The following is a 17,848-nucleotide window of genomic DNA, read 5'->3' as shown; positions in this document are numbered from 1 at the left end:
GTATTAAGGTGACCAGTCAGCTTTCTGAATCAGCACGGTCCAACGAAGACACAGCATAAACCACAAGCAGTAGCCACTGAGGCACTTTTACATGTCCACGCTAAAAAACCAAAAAGAAACTGATGGAAATTAATTATGCTTATGTTTCATTTAACCCAATCTATTTATTTTTTAATTGAAAGATTATTGTTTTAAGAATTTTGTCATTTTCCGTCAAATACAAACATAACCCAGTCTATTTTCAAATGGTGTCTTTTCAGCATAAGAAATGACCAAGGGGATAGCTCAGACTCTTTCTCATATTATGTCTTCAAGGTCCAGGGAGTATTTTATCACCGAAGTGCTTCGGGATTGGGCTTCCCAAATGCCTCAGTGGTAAGGAACCTGCCTGGAAATGCAGGAGCCGCAGGGGACGTGGGTTTGATCCCTGGGTCGGGAAGATCCCCTGGAGGAGGGCATGGGAACCCACTCCAGTATTCCTGCCTGGAAAATCCATGGACAGAGCAGCCTGGCGGGCTGCAGCCCATGGGGTCGCAAAGAGTCGGACGCGACAGAGCGACTGAGCTCGCGCGCGCACACACACACACACACACGCGCGCGCGCGCGCGCGCACTTCCCGGTGGAGACTGGCTTTACGTCGGTGGATCAACAGCCTCCTGTGGGCAGCAGCCACCACGCGGGCGGAGCGTCGCTAAGCCCGCCCCCGGCGTCCGGGGGGTGTCTCCGGGGGGGGGGTCTCCTGCACTCAGCACGTCTGTGTCTGTGCCTCTTCGTCTCTTCTGTCCCGCTTAGTCTGACTTCACACAAATTCTGTCTTTTTTTCCTCTCTGTCTTCATCAATGAGTCCGGAGGGCCTCTGTGTGTCACTATGTCCCCAAGAACCCCAGGGGCACCTCCCATATACGTCACTCCTCCCTGAATTAAAAAGCTTAAAACGGGACTTCCGGGGTGGTCCAGGGGTTAAGAATCCACCTGCCAATGCAGGGGACCCGGGTTCGATCCCTGGTCCGGGAAGATTCCACTCGCTGCCGCGGAAGCTGCTAAGCCACAATTACCGAAGCCCGCGTGTCTGGAGCCTACGCTCTGCAATGAGAGAAGCCCTTGCTTGCCACAACTAGAGAAAGCCCGCGGGCAACAGTGAAGGCCTATCGCAGCGAAAAATAAATAAATCCATTGATTTTAGAAAAAAAGCTTAAAACCGCCCATCTAAGCCCCCAAAAGGACCAGGGCCAGCCGGACATGCTCACACGTGACCACAAGCCCTGGGAACATCAGCCGGGCACATTTTCACATGAGCACAAGCCCGGGGGGTCAGTCAAGCCCATCCCTGACAGCTCGCCATCAGTCGGGAGTACCTGGAAGTCCTTGCAGGGGTGGCTTCCCAGAGCCTGGGGAGAAGCCAGCCCAGGATGCATGCCCGTCCCCACAGGGGGCTCTCAGAGGAGGAGGGGTGGGAGGGCGGGGATCCAGTCCAGGCCTGCACGTCCCGTCCGAGGCCAGCCCGAGTGAACGGAGGAGCCGACACAACCCAACTGGACACCAGCTGTACAGGCAGTGGAGCCCAACTCCACAGACAGACACGTAGGGTGTGATACCCAGAAGCTTAACCCCAAGTATGCTTCAGTCTCCCTGTTGGCCTTGTTGCAGTCAAAAGGGAAAAAAGAGGAGTAATTTTTTTCTCTCTTCCTTTCCTGAGAAAAAAGATAAACAGAACAGCGTGAACAGCAGGCCTGAGCATTCCTAGCTTTTTCTTTTATAACTTGGCTCCTAACTCTGAGTGTCTGTAACGAAGTTTGCGTCTCTGCCCCCTAACTCTGCAGGAGCTACACTTCGCATCTGTCTTCCTTGGACTCTGTGCTAAATACGTCCCCTAGCTGGTGTTGACCCTTGCAACACCCTGCCCCTTGTAGTTACGTATCAGAAAGAAGACGGCAGAGCCACCGAGCGGCCAGACTCCATTACTGGGTTCCTGACACCCGTCGATGACTGTCTTTGAAGCAATGCAAGAGGAAGAAAGCAAGACCCTATCATCTTCACTCGTCACCAACCCCTGCGAGCCCTTGTCTTATATAAGCCCCGAGACTCCTCGTGGGGGTGCGGAGAGCACGGTTCTTGAGGCACAGGCCTACAGCGTTCCCCTCTCTGCTGGCTGAGAATAAAAGCCACCTTTCTATTTCCTCCAAACTGTCTCCATACCTTTTCATTCGGCTTCGCTGGGCTGAGAAGGCCAAGCTTTTGGCCGGCAACAGTTTTCTCTCGAGAAGGGAAGTAACTCCTTTCCTTGAGGTTTTGTTTCTCCTCACTGCCAACCCCATCTGCAGGGAGGGACGTTTCATAGCAGATGTTTCAGCTGCTGTGCAAGTAAACTGCTGCTCGTTTAGCCGAGAGGGCTTCCCTGGAGAAGGAAATGGCAACCCACTCCAGTATTCTTGCCTGGGAATTCCCTAGAATAAAGGAGCCTGGCAGTTCCTGGGGTCACAAAGAGTCTAGGATATGACTTAGCTACTAAACAACAACGCTTATCTAAAACACTATCCACCACCTATGGGTAATTTGGGTTTTTTCATAAGTAAATTTTATTTTCTAGACTGGTTTTAGGTTCACAGCGAAACCGAGCAGAAGAGGGATTCCCTGGAGGCCCAGTGGTTAGGACACTGCACTCTCACTGCCAAGGGGCCTGGGTTCGATCCCTGGTCAGGGAACTAAGATCCCACAAGCTGCACGATATGCAAGAAAGGGGTGGGGGAATAATCAGAAGATGCCAAGGTTTCCCATACACCGCCTGCCCACCCCCAACAGGCACAGCGTCCCCCATTATCAGCAGGCTGGCACCAGGGTGGTGCATGAGCTACAGCTGATGAGCTCACACTGACATCAGAACCCCCCGAAGCCGTGGTTTACATTAGGGCTCACCCTTGGTGGACCTTTTATGGATCTGGACAAACATGTAACGCTGTGAATCCGCCACTACAGACCCATACAGGGTAGCTTCACTCTCAGAAAATGCCTCTGCTCCATATGCTCATTGCCTCCCTCCTCCCTAACCCCTGGCAGCCCCTGATCCCTTTATGTAGCCATAGGTTTTCCCTTCACCAGAATGTCGTGGAGTTGGAATCATATGGCGTGTAGCCTATTCAGAGTGACTGCTTCCACTGGGTAACAAGCATTTAAAGTTTCTCCGTGTCTATATGCACGCCCTGCTATCTTTACAATGGATGACCAACAGGGACCTACTGTGGAGCCCAGGGAACTCTGTTCACTGTTAGGTGGCAGCCTGGAGGGGAGGGGAGCTGGGGGGAGAATGGACACCTATGGATATATGGATAGCAAGTCCCTTTGTCATTCACCTGAAACTATCACCGCATCGTGCATCAGCTATACCCCAATACAAAATAAAAATAAACAAAATAAAAAGTTAAAAATTAATAAAGTTCCTCCGTGTTTTCACAAGCTTGCTGGCTCCTATCTTTTCAGCACAGAGCGCTATGTTGGGGATGGACCTCTGCTTACTCACCTGGTCACCGGCTGAACAGCATCTTGGCTGCTTCCAACTTTGGGCAGTTATGAAACAAGCAGCTGCTCTACACATTTGAAGTTGAAGCTCCCGTTCTTTGACCACCTGATGCAAAGAGCTGACTCACTGGAAAAGACCCTGATGCTGGGAAAGACTGAGGGCCTGAGGAGAAGGGGACGACAGAGGACGAGATGGCTGGATGGCATCACCGACTCGATGGGCATGAGTTTGAGCGAGCTCCGGGAGTTGGTGATGGAAAGGGAGGCCCGGCGTGCTGCGGTCCGTGGGGTCGCGGAGAGTCAGAGGCGACTGAGCGGCTGAACAGCAGTGCACATCTGCGCGCCGCCTCTTTGTGCAGACATCGGTCTTCAGTCCATTTAGGTGACTAGCAAGGAGCACGACCGCTGGGCCTCGCGGGAAGCAGGGTGAGCTTTCTGAGAAACGCTGGTCCTCCCTGGAAGCAGCTGTCCCACTTTGCGTCCCCACCAGTGAAGAAGGAGTTTCTCTCACTCCACGTCTCTCACCAGCGTCTGGCTTCCTCGGGGTTCTGGATTTTGGCCACTCTGAGTCGATGTGCAATGGAAACTCCTTCGTTGGAATATTGAAAGACATGCAGAGTGTGGGCTGAGAAGTCAGACGGATCGAGCTTTTCCTCTGGTCCCGTCTGCACCGTGACCTTGGACACGCCGCTTCCCCCGTGAACTTTCGTAAGTGTGAGCTCGTCAGTTCCCTTTCTTCAGAGGCCAGTTGGCCACTGTTTACACACTGCCTGCCACGCGCTCGGTGTTTGGCACACAGGCGTGAACGAAGCAGACAGGGCCCCTGCGCCCAGAGCTCCCATCCACCCAGGGGACAGACTCAAAGAGCCAACCATCCGTCAGTCAATGATGCTGTGATATCAAACAAACAAATGAGAGCAGCACTCACCACTGTAAGCACGAGTCAACCCTGAGACACCAGTGTCTTAACACAACGGAGATTTGTTGCTCACTTATGCAAATAACCAGCGTGGGTTTTCCTGGGTGAAGTTCTAATTTCCTCCCTAGGAGTTTTCAGGAACTACAGTCGCTCCCATCTGTGGCCCGACCATCTTCATGGTCTGAAAGCAAGAGAAAGAGAAAGCAGAGAAGGTGCGTCCACCTGTACAGTGGCTGGCTCGGAAAGGATACGTGTTACTTCTGCCCAAATGTCTTGGCGGTAAATACTTACTACGGTCACAAGCGAATGCAAGTAGATTCCCTTGTGAGTAGCCTCTTCCCAGAGAGACCGCAGCACTGTGAAAGGGGGAACGCACGCTTTCCTGGGAACGGCCAGACGAGCTCTGCCTCGTGTGACAAGTAATCTAAAGAAGAAACGCACGGGAGGACGTGTGGCAAAGGAGCGTGTTGTTATGACCCCTGCAACCAAGGCACTGGGCTTTCCTGGTGGCTCAGACAGTAAAGAAGCTGCCTGCCAACGCAGGAGACACGGGTTCCATCCCTGGGTCGGGAAGATCCCCTGGAGGAGGGCAAGGCAACCCCCTCCAGAATTCTTGCCTGGGAAACCCAATGGACAGAGGAGCCTGGTGGGCTGCAGTCCATGGGGCTGTAAAGAGTCAGACGCAACTAAGCCAGCGAACAAGAGCAGCAGCTCATGCAAAATGTGGCACCTTAGGCACATTGCCTCCCTGGGGGGCGTGCCTGCTGCCTCTCTTTTGTTGCTGCTGTTCAGACAATCGGGTGTCTCTTGAAGACCCAAATCTTTTGAAATATGCAAATTAACGGAGCTCCCAGCCTAGTGAGGAAGACACACATCGCAGAGCTCCAGTAGTCACGTGATTTCAGGGGTGCGGAATAACCGCTAGTAAACCTAGGTTTTTTTTTCTTTTTTTTCACACATCAACCTCAAAAGCTCAGTAATTCACTCATGTGAGCCTTCCGTAGGGGTGTCTCCAGGTCTGCAGTTGGGGTCCCTCCCACGGGGTGACCCGTGCCCCCAGGATTCTTCCAAATTTGGGGGGTTTCAGCATCCACTCAGACCTCTCTGCTACCAGAGAGGCCAAGGAGAATAAGAGTGAAAATGACGCATCCATTTCTTGAAGGAAAAAAAAAAAAACACTGAGTGGCAGGTATCACGTGTGCTCTGGTTGCAGTGATGAGAATCAGTCACAGGTTCCCAGCGGAGGGGAAGAAAGGCTGGAAATACCGTGCGGGGTAGGACGGCTGCCTCCACTGATAACGCAGCCCCGCAGGGACTGCAGGTGGCCCGGAGGTTAAGACTCCGCCTTCCAACGCAGGGGCGGGGCTTCGATCCCCGGTTGGGGAACTACGATCCCACGTGCCAGGAGGCCAAACAAGTAAATAAACAATGCACAGCATTGAGGCGCTCTGAGGGACACAGTGGCTCCGGCTCTGGGTCGAGAGGGGACTTGAGCTTCACTGCTCACCCCAGGGAGGGCCCCTGGGGGATGCTGAGCTTTCCTAGGTGTGTGAAGACAGAGGAACTGCCAACACAGGAAAGCAGGGCAGAGGGCCAGGGAGGAGCTTGGCAGAACCTTGACTGCAGCCCGGGGTCGGGAACTAATTTTACTGGTGGTTCTAAGAGGCTGACACAATTCCCGAGGCCCTGGAGATGGGAGCACATCGCAGAGACCTTCAATAGAGACTGAACGTGTAGCGCTTCCTAAAAGGCTGGGTAAGGACTTGGGATTGTATCTTTAGGACAACGGGAAAGGTTTTGTTTCATCTTATTTTATATATATATATATTTTTTAAATATATATTATTTTGGTCACGTGGAGTTTTAGTTGCCCTGAGCGGACTTAGGTGCCCCACGGCAATGTGGAATCTTGGTTCCCCCGACCAGGGATCGAATCCACGTCCCTTGAGTCAGCAGGCGGGTTCCTAAGCACTGGGAAGTCCCAGAGAAAGATTTTAAATGTAAGTCAGGCATAATCAGGTATTTGTCTAGAATGCATCCGTGCGGCCACTCCATGGAGACAGAATCGGAGGAGACAACAAAAACAACAGCTTAGGAGACTTCCGTGGTGGTCCAGTGGTTAAGACTCTGCACTTCAAAGCAGGGGTGCGGGTTCAGTACCTGTTCGGGGAACTAACATCCCACAAGCCATTTTGTGTGGACAAAAAAAAAACGGAAACAAGACAAAAACCAGCTCACGTTTTCACATTTTCTGGGCACTGATAGGCCAGTCACTGTTCTGAGTTCTGCATACGGAGAGTTGGCTTAATTCTCAGAAGACGCAGGAAAGGAGTTTCCTTTACTAGATCCATTTTAGAGATGCGGACAGTGGGGCTCAGAGGGGTAACTGATTGGATTGTGCTGTGCATCCAGTAAGTGGTGGAGCTGGCTTTCAACTTGGGAAGATCCTTTGTGGTCACCTATTATTGTGATGCTATATTTAGCAATAATATATAATGTAAATGTACATTTTGTATTTATTAAAGAAAATAAAACTTGAGTGCATAGACAGACTACTTAAGAAGCTCTTGTCCTCCAGGAAAGAGATGAGTTGCTTGGGGTTAGGATGGTGACTATTTGAATGCCAGGGAGTCCCAGGTGGCTCTGGGGTAAACAATCCACATGCCAGTGCAGGAGACCCAGGTTTGATCCCTGGGTGGGGAAGATCCCCTGAAGAAGGAAATGGCAACCCACTCCAGTATCCTTGCCTGGGAAATCCCATGGACAGAGGAGCCTGGCGGGCTACAGTCCATGGGGTCACAAAGCATCAAACACAACTGGGCTACTGAGCATACACACACACTCTCACACACACTCACACACACTCACACTCACACACACTCACACACAGTCACACTCTCACACACACTCACACACACTCACACACTCACACTCACACACACTCACACTCACACACAGTCACACTCTCACACACACACTCACACACACTTACACACACACACACTCACACTCTCACACACACACACTCTCACACATAGACACACACACTCACACACTCTCACACACACTCACACACACTCACACTCACATACACACTCACACTCACACACTCACACACACAGTCACACTCTCACACAGTCACACTCACACACAGTCACACTCTCACACACACACTCACACACACTCACACACACTCACACTCACACTCTCACACACACACACTCTCACACATAGACACACACACTCACACACTCTCACACACACTCACACTCACATACACACTCACACTCACACACTCACACACACAGTCACACTCTCACACACACTCACACACACTCTCACACAGTCACACTCACACACAGTCACACTCTCACACACACACTCACACACACTCACACACACTCACACTCACACTCTCACACACACACTCTCACACATAGACACACACTCACACACTCTCACACACACTCACACACACTCACACTCACATACACACTCACACTCACACACTCACACACACAGTCACACTCTCACACACACTCACACACACTCTCACACAGTCACACTCACACAGAGTCACACTCTCACACACACACTCACACACACTCACACACACTCACACTCACACTCTCACACACACACACTCTCACACATAGACACACACTCACACACTCTCACACACACTCACACACACTCACACTCACATACACACTCACACTCACACACACAGTCACACTCTCACACACACTCACACACACTCTCACACAGTCACACTCACACACACTCACACTCTCACACACACACTCACACACACTCACACACACTCACACTCACACTCTCACACACACTCTCACACATAGACACACACTCACACACTCTCACACACACTCACACACACTCACACACACTCACACTCACATACACACTCACACTCACACACTCACACACACAGTCACACTCTCACACACACTCACACACACTCTCACACAGTCACACTCACACACAGTCACACTCTCACTCACACACACACACACTCACACTCACATACACACTCACACTCACACACATAGACACACACACTCACACACTCTCACACACACTCACACACACTCACACTCACATACACACTCACACTCACACACTCACACACACAGTCACACTCTCACACACACTCACACACACTCTCACACAGTCACACTCACACACAGTCACACTCTCACACACACACTCACACACACTCACACACACTCACACTCACACTCTCACACACACACACTCTCACACATAGACACACACACTCACACTCTCACACACACACACTCTCACACATAGACACACACACTCACACACTCTCACACACACTCACACACTCACACTCACATACACACTCACACTCACACACTCACACACACAGTCACACTCTCACACACACTCACACACACTCACACACACTCACACTCTCACACACACACACTCTCACACATAGACACTCACACTCACACTCTCACACACACACACTCTCACACATAGACACACTCACACACTCTCACACACACTCACACACACTCACACTCACATACACACTCACACTCACACACTCACACACACAGTCACACTCTCACACACACTCACACACACTCTCACACAGTCACACTCACACACAGTCACACTCTCACACACACACTCACACACACTCACACACACTCACACTCTCACACACACACACTCTCACACATAGACACACACACTCACACTCACACACACACTCTCACACTCACACTCACACACTCTCTCACACACACACACTCTCACACATAGACACACACTCACACACACACTCACACACACTCACACTGTCACACACACACACTCTCACATGGATTCAAGACTGGGAAGTAAGCTCAAAAGAACTGCTGATAGAAGTTTGGTTTCCAAAAATGACTGACTAGGTTGTTTTAGGTTAAACTTCCCACTTGCAAAAGAAAAAAGGAAACAAACAAAAAAACAGGGACAAACCATAAAGAACATCTGCTTGCCGGCCCTGGAGCGTTTCCAAGGGAAGAGAGAATTTTTGGTTCCAATTTGCGAAAGGAGAAGGAAACCCAGACAGGGGGATTTATCACTTGCGCACGGTCCTACACGGACAGTTTGCTGAGTCTAGACAGTAGCAGCAGCAGAGAAGAGAGCGAAAAGCTGGATAGAAGTTTCGGCCATCTCATTAAACAGAACTCTCAAACTGGGGTATCAAGCAGAAGGCTCCATCGTGGAGAAGGGAGCCCGTGAACATCCACCGAGGGCCCCACGCTGGGGTGAAGGTGCACTGGGCGTTAGCAAGGCTCGAAAGGACAGAAGCCCCAGTTTGAACAATGAAGAGGACTGCTCGCTAGCCCGTCGGCCTGCCGGAGGCAAACAGGTGTCCTCTCTGTTAACTTTTTGTTTCCTTTTGGGTTTTTTGCCATCTTTTTAATATTCTTTTCCATCGTAGTTTGTCCCCGGATATTGAACATAAGTCCCTGTGCTCTGTAGCGGGAACTTGCTGCTTGTCCAGTCTATACGGAATAGTTTGCATCCACTGACCCCAACCCCCAGCCCATCTCTCCCCCAACCCCGCCCTGCCTGCAACCACAGTCTGTTTGCTGTGTCTGTCAGTCTGTCTCTGACAGTCTGTAGATACGTTGATTTGTGTCATATTTTCAGTTCAGTTCAGTTCAGTCACTCAGTCGTGTCCGACTCTCCGCGACCCCACGAATCACAGCACACCGGGCCTCCCTGTCCATCACCAACTCCCGGAGTTCACATATAAGTGATGTCCTATGCTGTTTGTCTTTCTCCCGGCTACTCGTTTTCAACCTTCTCACCCTTGATCTAACCTCAACTGAGCAGCAGTGTCACCCTGTTAAACCTGACAACCGCCCCCCCGGATCGGGGCTCAGCCTGGCAGTCATGACTGCTGAGGCACTCGGAGTGCCGGCCAAGCTCGTGTCTGGAGCTGGGCTGGCCAATGAGGGAGGAGATGATTCGCCAATGCTATGGCTGTCTTCTAGGCGATCACTGCCCTGCGAGGAGAACTCTGTTACAAGAAAAAGGTGGATCCTATTAAAAAATGATGGAGGGCCAACTGAGAAAATCTGGCCAAGGACCCCCCCGGTGGTGCAGTGGACGACAGCCTGCCTGCCAATGTGGGGGACACGGGTTCGATCCCTGGTCTGAGAAGATTCCACTGCCACGGAGCAGCTAAGCCCGCATGCCGCAACCACTAAGCCCACACCTGGAGCCGGGGAGCCGGGACTACAGATGCCTGCACGCCCTAGGGCCTGCTGGCCACAGACTACTGAACCCCCTGCACCCTAGAGCCGGTGCTCTGCAAGGAGAGACTGGCCCCCACTGTCTGCAACTAGAGAAAGCCCACATGCCGGCAGCAAAGATGCAGTGCAGCCAAAAATAAATAAAATTAGCAGCAGCAGCAGCAAATAAAAAGTAAATAGCAGTATGTATGTCTCAAAAATAATAATGAAAGAAAAAAGAAAAGCTAGTCAAGAGCTGATTACTGTGGAATGTTTCATTATTCCTGGGAAATCGTGGGATAAAATAGGACTCCGGTCTCAGTAGAGGCGTCTACCGAGAAGACCAGCAGGAGCGCTCTCATTGGGAGAGGCACTTCCTGTTGACCCCTGGCCCCCAGAGCGGTCCCGCTGGTCAAGGCTGGAGCCAAACAAGAAGGATGCCTCCGGTCCCCAGACTCGGGAGGAGGCTGTCCTGTGAGGTCAGTCTCCTGTATGAGAGGGAAGGGCTGCAGCTTCTGCCACCATTTCCCAGTTGCCAGCCCTCAGGATGCAGGTGGGACGGTGATCCTGGGAGTCCGCACGGGGATGTCCCCCAGAGGGCTGAAGGCAGCTCAGCTGAGCTGGTTGGTACCCTTTCCATACACACCTGCATTTGCATGAAAACCAGAATCACTCCTTCCTCAAAAAAAAAAAAAACAAACTATCCTGTGATCCAGCGATCCCACCCCTGAGTCTTTTTCCAAAGGAAACAAAAGCTTGATCTTGAAGAGCGATGAACACCCCTCTGTTCTTTGCAGCATCATTCACAACATGCACAAGAGAAGGCAACGTCGTGTGTCTGCAGTGGCGTGCTCAGTCACTCAGCCGTGTCTCACTGCCTGTGACCCCACGGACGATGGCTCCTCTGTCCTTGGCTTTTTCAGGCAAGGTTACTGGAATGTGCTGCCATTTCCTCCCCCAGGAGATCTTCCTGACCTAGGAATCGAACCCGTGTTTCCCACATTGCAGGTTCTTTACCTGCTGAGCCATGGGGGAAGCCCTAGGTGTCTGGCTGCTGCTGCTGCTGCTAAGTCGCTTCAGTCATGTCTGACTCTGCGACCCCATAGACGGCAGCCCACCAGGCTCCCCCATCCCTGGGATTCTCCAGGCAAGAACACTGGAGTGGGTTGCCATTTCCTTCTCCAATGCATGAAAGTGAAAAGTCAAAGTGAAGTCGCTCAGTTGTGTCTGACTCTTAGCGACCCCATGGACCACAGCCTACCAGGCTCCTCCGTCCATGGGATTTTCCAGGCAAGAGTACTGGAGTGGGGTGCCATTGCCTTCTCCGCTAGGTGTCTGGGGCTGCAGGGAATTAACTTGTTTCTTGGGCTCCCTCTTGCGACCACAGAGAAGAAGTTCCCTTCCTGTGGGAAAGGAAGGGGAAAAAAATTTTTTTAATCTGACAAATTCATTTCTTCATTCAATAAGGATTTGTTGATCCTCTGTGTATCAGACACTCTTCAAGGCTCTTGAGGTCCATCAGTAAACCAAAACAAAAATCCCAGCCCTCGAGGATCTTATCTTCTTGCGGAGGGAGTGTTGTTCAGTCTCTTAGTGAGTCTCTTTATGACCCCATGGACTGCAGCATGCCAGGCCTCCCCATCCATCACCAACTCCCAGAGCTTGGTCAAACCGGTGTCCAATGAGTCAGTGATGCCATCCAACCATCTTATGCTCTGTTTCCCCCTTCTCCTCCCACCTTCAATCTTTCCCAGCATCAGGGTCTTTCCAATGAGCTGGCTCTTTGCATCAGGTGGCCAACATATTGGAGCTTCAGCTTCAGCCCTTCCAATGAATATTCAGGGGTTGATTTCCTTTAGGACTGACTGGCTTAATCATCTTGCTGACCAAGGGACTCTCAAAAGTCTTCTCAATAAGTAAATTCATAGTCTACTCGAAGAGGAAAAGTGATTTGGAAAAACGAGAACGTGGCGGGAAGGTCTGGGAGATCTACAATGTCTGGGGTGGGGGGCAGGCTGAGATGTTTATAAGGTGGTCTTAGGAGGAGGAGTTGAGGATATGCATTTGAGCAAGGGTTAGAATGAGAGACGAAGTTGGTCACGGTTCATCCGGGAGAGCACAGCTCCAAGCGGAGGGGCAGTGGGAGCAAAGGCAGGCAGTGGGCCTGTGCAGCAGCTCATTCAAAGACCAGCAGGGAGCCCAGTGTGGCTGCTGGGGATAGGGAAGTGCAGGGTTTAGTTCAGAGAGGCAAGGGCTGGAGGCAACAGTCACAACGTCGCTGCAACCAACCCAAAGTGAGGCTGAAAGTGGCAAGGGTGACTCTAAGCTGAAGACATCCTGGAGTGTGGCGTCAAGTGGGCCTTAGGAAGCATCTCTACGAACAAAGCTAGTGGAAGGGATGGCGTTCCAGTTGAGCTATTTCAAATCCAAGCTGTTAAAGTGCTGCACTCAGTATACCAGCAAATTTTGGAAAACTCTGCAGTGCCACAGGCCTGGAGAAGGTCCGTTTTCTTTCCAGTCCCAAAGCACCAGAGCGCTTCCTTTGAAAGACTGCCCTTCGGGGCAAAGATGATGGCCACGTTGCGGGCTCAGAGCCCGTCCCCTCCTCCCCACATCTGCTCCGCTGTCTCCTCTCTCTGCCGTGTCTTCTGCGCAGGATTTTCTGTTAAGTGTGAACTGAGTTGCATGCCCTGCCCTCACCCCCAAAAGACAGTGAGTGTGAATACCAAGAACTAGGGCTTCCCTGCTGGCTCAGCTGGTATAGACTCCACCCGCAGTGCAGGAAACCCAGTTCAATTCCTGGGTCAGAAAGATCCCCTGGAGAAGGGATAGGCTACCCACTCCAGTAGTCATGGGCTTCCCTGCTGGCTCAGACGGTAATGAATCCACCTGCAATACAGAAGACCTGGGTTCAATGCCCGGGTTGGAAAGATCCTTTGGAGAAGGGAATGGCTACCCACTCCAATATTCTTGCCTACAGAGAATGGTGAATCCCCACGGACAGAGTTCACAGAGTCAGACGTGAGAGAGCGACTAAGCACACACACACCCACACACACACACACCCCACACACACACACACAAAGACAAAAAAACAAGGAAAGAGAAAAAAGCAAAGTGAAAACGCCTGTCTGTCCAGGTGAGGCAACCCGTCCAGCACGGCTCAGAGGGGATCCCGGGCAGCTCGAGGTTATGCTCTCTTACTAGCTGTGTGGCTTTCATGCAGTCAACAGACTGGCTTGACTTTGTCCCACCGGCTAGATCTAAACACATCTCTAGCATCTGGGCACACATGCCATTTCCTGTCAAACTGCATTCACAGCCACAGTGCCATGCCCAGGTTTGCTTAAACCCCACCCCTACCATGGCTCTGTTGCCTGAAAAGAAGCTCTAAGATGCCTCTCAGACTTCAGACCCTGGGAGAACTGGCCTGCCCCCCTCCCCAGCCTTGTCCCCAGAACACCCCTTCCTTTGCTCCCACCAGCCCCCCCTCCCCCCACACGTATTGGCTCTCAGTCTGCTCCTCCAGGTCTACGCTTGTCTCTGCCTCAGGACCTTTGCACAGGCGGTCATTTCTGCCTGAAACTCTCTCCCCACAGCTTCTCCTCATGCTTCAGGGACCATCTTCTACCACTTCCTCCAAAACACCTCCTCACCACACCAAATAAAGTAGGCTTCTTGTTGCACCCAAGGGTTTCCCTGGTGGCTCAGGCAGTAAAGAATCCGCCTGCAATGCAGGAGACCGGGGTTCGATTCTGGGTCGGGAAGATCCCCTGGAGAAGGAAATGGCAACCAACTCAAGTATTCTTGTCTGGGAAATCCCATGGATAGGGGAGCCTGGAGGGCTGCAGTCCATGGAGTCGCAAAAGAGTTGGACCCAACTTAGCGATTAAGCAACAAAACTCTGGTTATGTAAGATGTTAACATCAGGAAACTTAGGCGAAGGGTCTATGCGCCACCTTTACAGCTCTTCTGTAGATCTAAAGTCATTTCAAAATGACAGCGTAGGGAGGTCTCTGGTGGTCCAGTGGTTGGGACTCTGAGCTTTCACTGCCGAGGGTGAAACCCTGGTCAGGGAACTAAGATCCTGCATGAGGCCAAAAAAATAAAAGAGAAAACCTTCTCAAAGGAGAGCATAAAAGGATGTTAAAAGAGGGAACAAGAAGAGCCTGAGAGGTGTCAGAAATGTACATTGCCTTGATGGGGGTAATGCTTTCACAGTGTTTGCTTTTTTTCCAGAGTCACCAAAGGGCACACATTGAATATGTGTGCATTCTGCATATCACTTATATCTTGGTAAAGCTGTTAAAACACAGCAGGGGGATTTCCTCTATTTCTGCACTTTGAGGCCCCAGGGGGAAAGCCCATGGACGATAAATGCATGCGCGTCCTAAAGAGTAGCTTCATGAGACTTCCCTGGGGATCCGGGGGTTAAGACTCTGTGCTTCCATAGCAGGGGACTCGGGTTCCATCCCTGGTCTGGGGATTAAGATCCTGCAAGCTGGTGGTTGGAGAAGGAAATGGCAACCCACTCCAGTACTCTTGCCTTGAGAATCCTATGGACAGAGCAGCCCATGGGCTCGCAAAGAGTTGGACACGACTGAGCAACCAACGCAGGAGCCGGTGGTGCGTCTAATAAATACATAGATGCATCAGACACACAGCGGCCGGTATTTTAAGACATCTCAGAGCCTCCCCCAGGCCAGAGATGCAGCATGGTGGAAGAAGGCTGATCCTCTGAATTTTGGGGTTGTGAGGCTGAGGTGTTAGTCACTCAGTCGTGTCCGACTCTTTGCGACCCCATGGACTGTAGCCTGCTAGGTTCCTTTGTCTGTGGGATGCTCCAGGCAAGAATACCAGAATGGGCTGCCATGCCCTCCTCCAGGGGATCTTCCCGGATCCAAGGATGGAACGCAGGTCTCCTGCATTGCAGGCGGATTCTTTACCAACTTAGCCACCAGGGAAGAGGAGGTTGGGGTGAGGGGAGGTAAAGCTGAGCAGCTGGCACGCGCGTGCACACACACACACAGCAGAAGCAGGTGTGATGCTACGGGCGCCTCCAGGCAGTCAGAACACCCCAGAGGCCTGCCCGAGGGGGCGAGGGCCCCGGAGGTGCCGTGGTGGAGAAGAGCAGGGGCCAGCAGGGCCAGGGCAGGACAGGAGCCAGCGAGTGTGAGGGACAGGTGCGGCGCGGGTGGCTTGGGGTGGAACGGCGACAGGCAGACTCTCACCACGGAGTCTGTCACCGTTTAAGTTACCTGTCCCTCGTGTCCGGGTCTGCTGCGGGCCTCCCTGCACCCGTGGGAGCATCCCACGCAGGACCCGGGAGACACGGGCCAGGCCTGGAGGACGTTTAGTGAGGCTGGTCATCTCACTGGTCAGAAGCGATCATGCCCATAAGGGTGAAAACACCGGCGCCTGGTGGGAAAGGGTGCGCGGGAGGGACGTGAGGCTCCCCGCCAGGCCAGCCGGCCCCAAGGCAGGCGGACAGTCTACACATCCCGCCTCGGTCGGGGTCGCTGCGCAGCCGCAGCACACGCGCTTTCCCGGAGACGGGAGCCTGCTTCCTCGCCTGGCACCCGGTTAGCCTTGCTCTCTTCTGCCCTCCTGCGGACAAGATTTCTTTTTCTTTCTTTCTTCCTTTCTCTCTCTCTCGTTTTGTATGTCAGTTTTAAAATTTGGAGGCTTTTCATTGATTTACAATATTGTGTTGGTTTCAAGTGTACAGAAAATATGGGCGTCCCTGGTGGCTCAGCGGGTTAAAAAAAAAAAATCCGCTTGCAATGCAGGAGACCTGGGTTTGATCCCTGGATGGGAAAGATCCCCTGGAGAAGGAAATGACAACCCACTCCAATATCCTTGCCTGGAAACTTCCATGGACAGAGGAGCCTGGCGGGCTACAGTCCATGACGTCGCAAAAGAGTAGGACACAATTTAGAGACTAAGTAATAACATTATATATCAGTTCAGTTCAGTTCAGTCGCTCAGTCGTGTCCGACTCTCCGCGACCCCATGAATCACAGCACGCCAGGCCTCCCTGTCCATCACCAACTCCCGGAGTACACTCAAACTCATGTCCACAGAGTCGGTGATGCCATCCAGCCATCTCATTCTCCGTCGTCCCCTTCTCCTCCCGCCCCCAACCTTTCCCAGCATCAGAGTCTTTTCCAGTGAGTCAACTCGTCTCATGAGGTGGCCAAAGTATTGGAGTTTCAGCTTTAGCATCAGTCCCTCCAATGAACATCCAGGATTGATCTCCTTTAGAATGGACTGGTTGGATCTCCTTGCAGTATAAGGGACTCTCAAGAGTCTTCTCCAACACCACAGTTCAAAAGCATCGATTCTTCGGCGATCAGCTTTCTTCACAGTCCAACTCTCACATCCATACATGACCACGGGAAAAACCATTGCCTTGACTAGACGGACCTTGGTCGGCAAAGTAATGTCTCTGCTTTTTAATATACTATCAAGGTTGGTCATAACTTTCCTGCCAAGGAGCAAGCGTCTTTTAATTTCATGGCTGCAATCAGCATCTGCAGTGATTTTGGAGCCCAAAAAAACAAAGTCTGACACTGTTTCCATTGTATATATAAACAGATTTAAATGAATAAACAGCATTTTAAAGAGAGAGAGAAAACATTCGCTTCCATTATAGGTCATTTAAGATTGAATATAGTTCTCTCTGCTCTACAGTAGATGTGTAAATCTCTTTCGTGTGCAACAGCTGGCATCTGTTAATCCCACACTCCTAATTTACCCTTCCCTGCCCCTCGCTTTCCCCTTTAGTAACCACAGTTTGTTTTCAATGTCTGTGAGTCTGCCTCTGTTTTGTATACAGATTCATTTGTATTATTAATACTTTTCAGACTCCACATTGTGATAGCATACATCATTTCTCTTTCTCTGTATGACTCCATGCAGTGTGATATTTCTCGGTCCATCCATGCTGGCATTACTTCTCTCTTTTTTGTGGCTGAGTAATATTCCATTGTATGTATCCACACATCTGTTGACGGACACTTGGGTTGTTTCCACATTTTGGCTATCGTATACGTGCTGCTATGAACACTGCGTGTGTGCTCAGTCGTGTCCGACTCTGCAACTGCGTGGACTGTAGCCCTCCAGGCTCCTC

The 17,848-nt window shown here is 51.5% G+C and overlaps 1 long non-coding RNA gene across 2 annotated transcripts; it reads right to left on the bottom strand.

The window, feature by feature from the left end:
* Positions 1-731: 731 nt before the first annotated feature.
* Positions 732-4,447, bottom strand: LOC129546054 (uncharacterized). Of its 2 annotated transcripts, none has more exons than XR_008683823.2 (3): positions 3,515-4,447; positions 2,197-2,395; positions 732-1,691 (listed from the first exon to the last, which is right to left on the bottom strand). It is a non-coding gene; the product is annotated as an uncharacterized LOC129546054 (long non-coding RNA). The 2 variants fall into 2 exon arrangements; XR_008683821.2 differs by having other exon boundaries at positions 2,197-2,315.
* Between the last annotated feature and the right edge of the window lie 13,401 nt (positions 4,448-17,848).

Source organism: Moschus berezovskii, chromosome 22 (assembly GCF_049115385.1).
Source record: "Moschus berezovskii isolate FMDL1 chromosome 22, NW_MosBer_1.0, whole genome shotgun sequence".
Classification (NCBI taxonomy): Eukaryota; Metazoa; Chordata; class Mammalia; order Artiodactyla; family Moschidae; genus Moschus; species Moschus berezovskii.
Note: the sequence above shows the minus strand (reverse complement) of the source record. Positions and strands in the feature narration are given on the sequence as shown.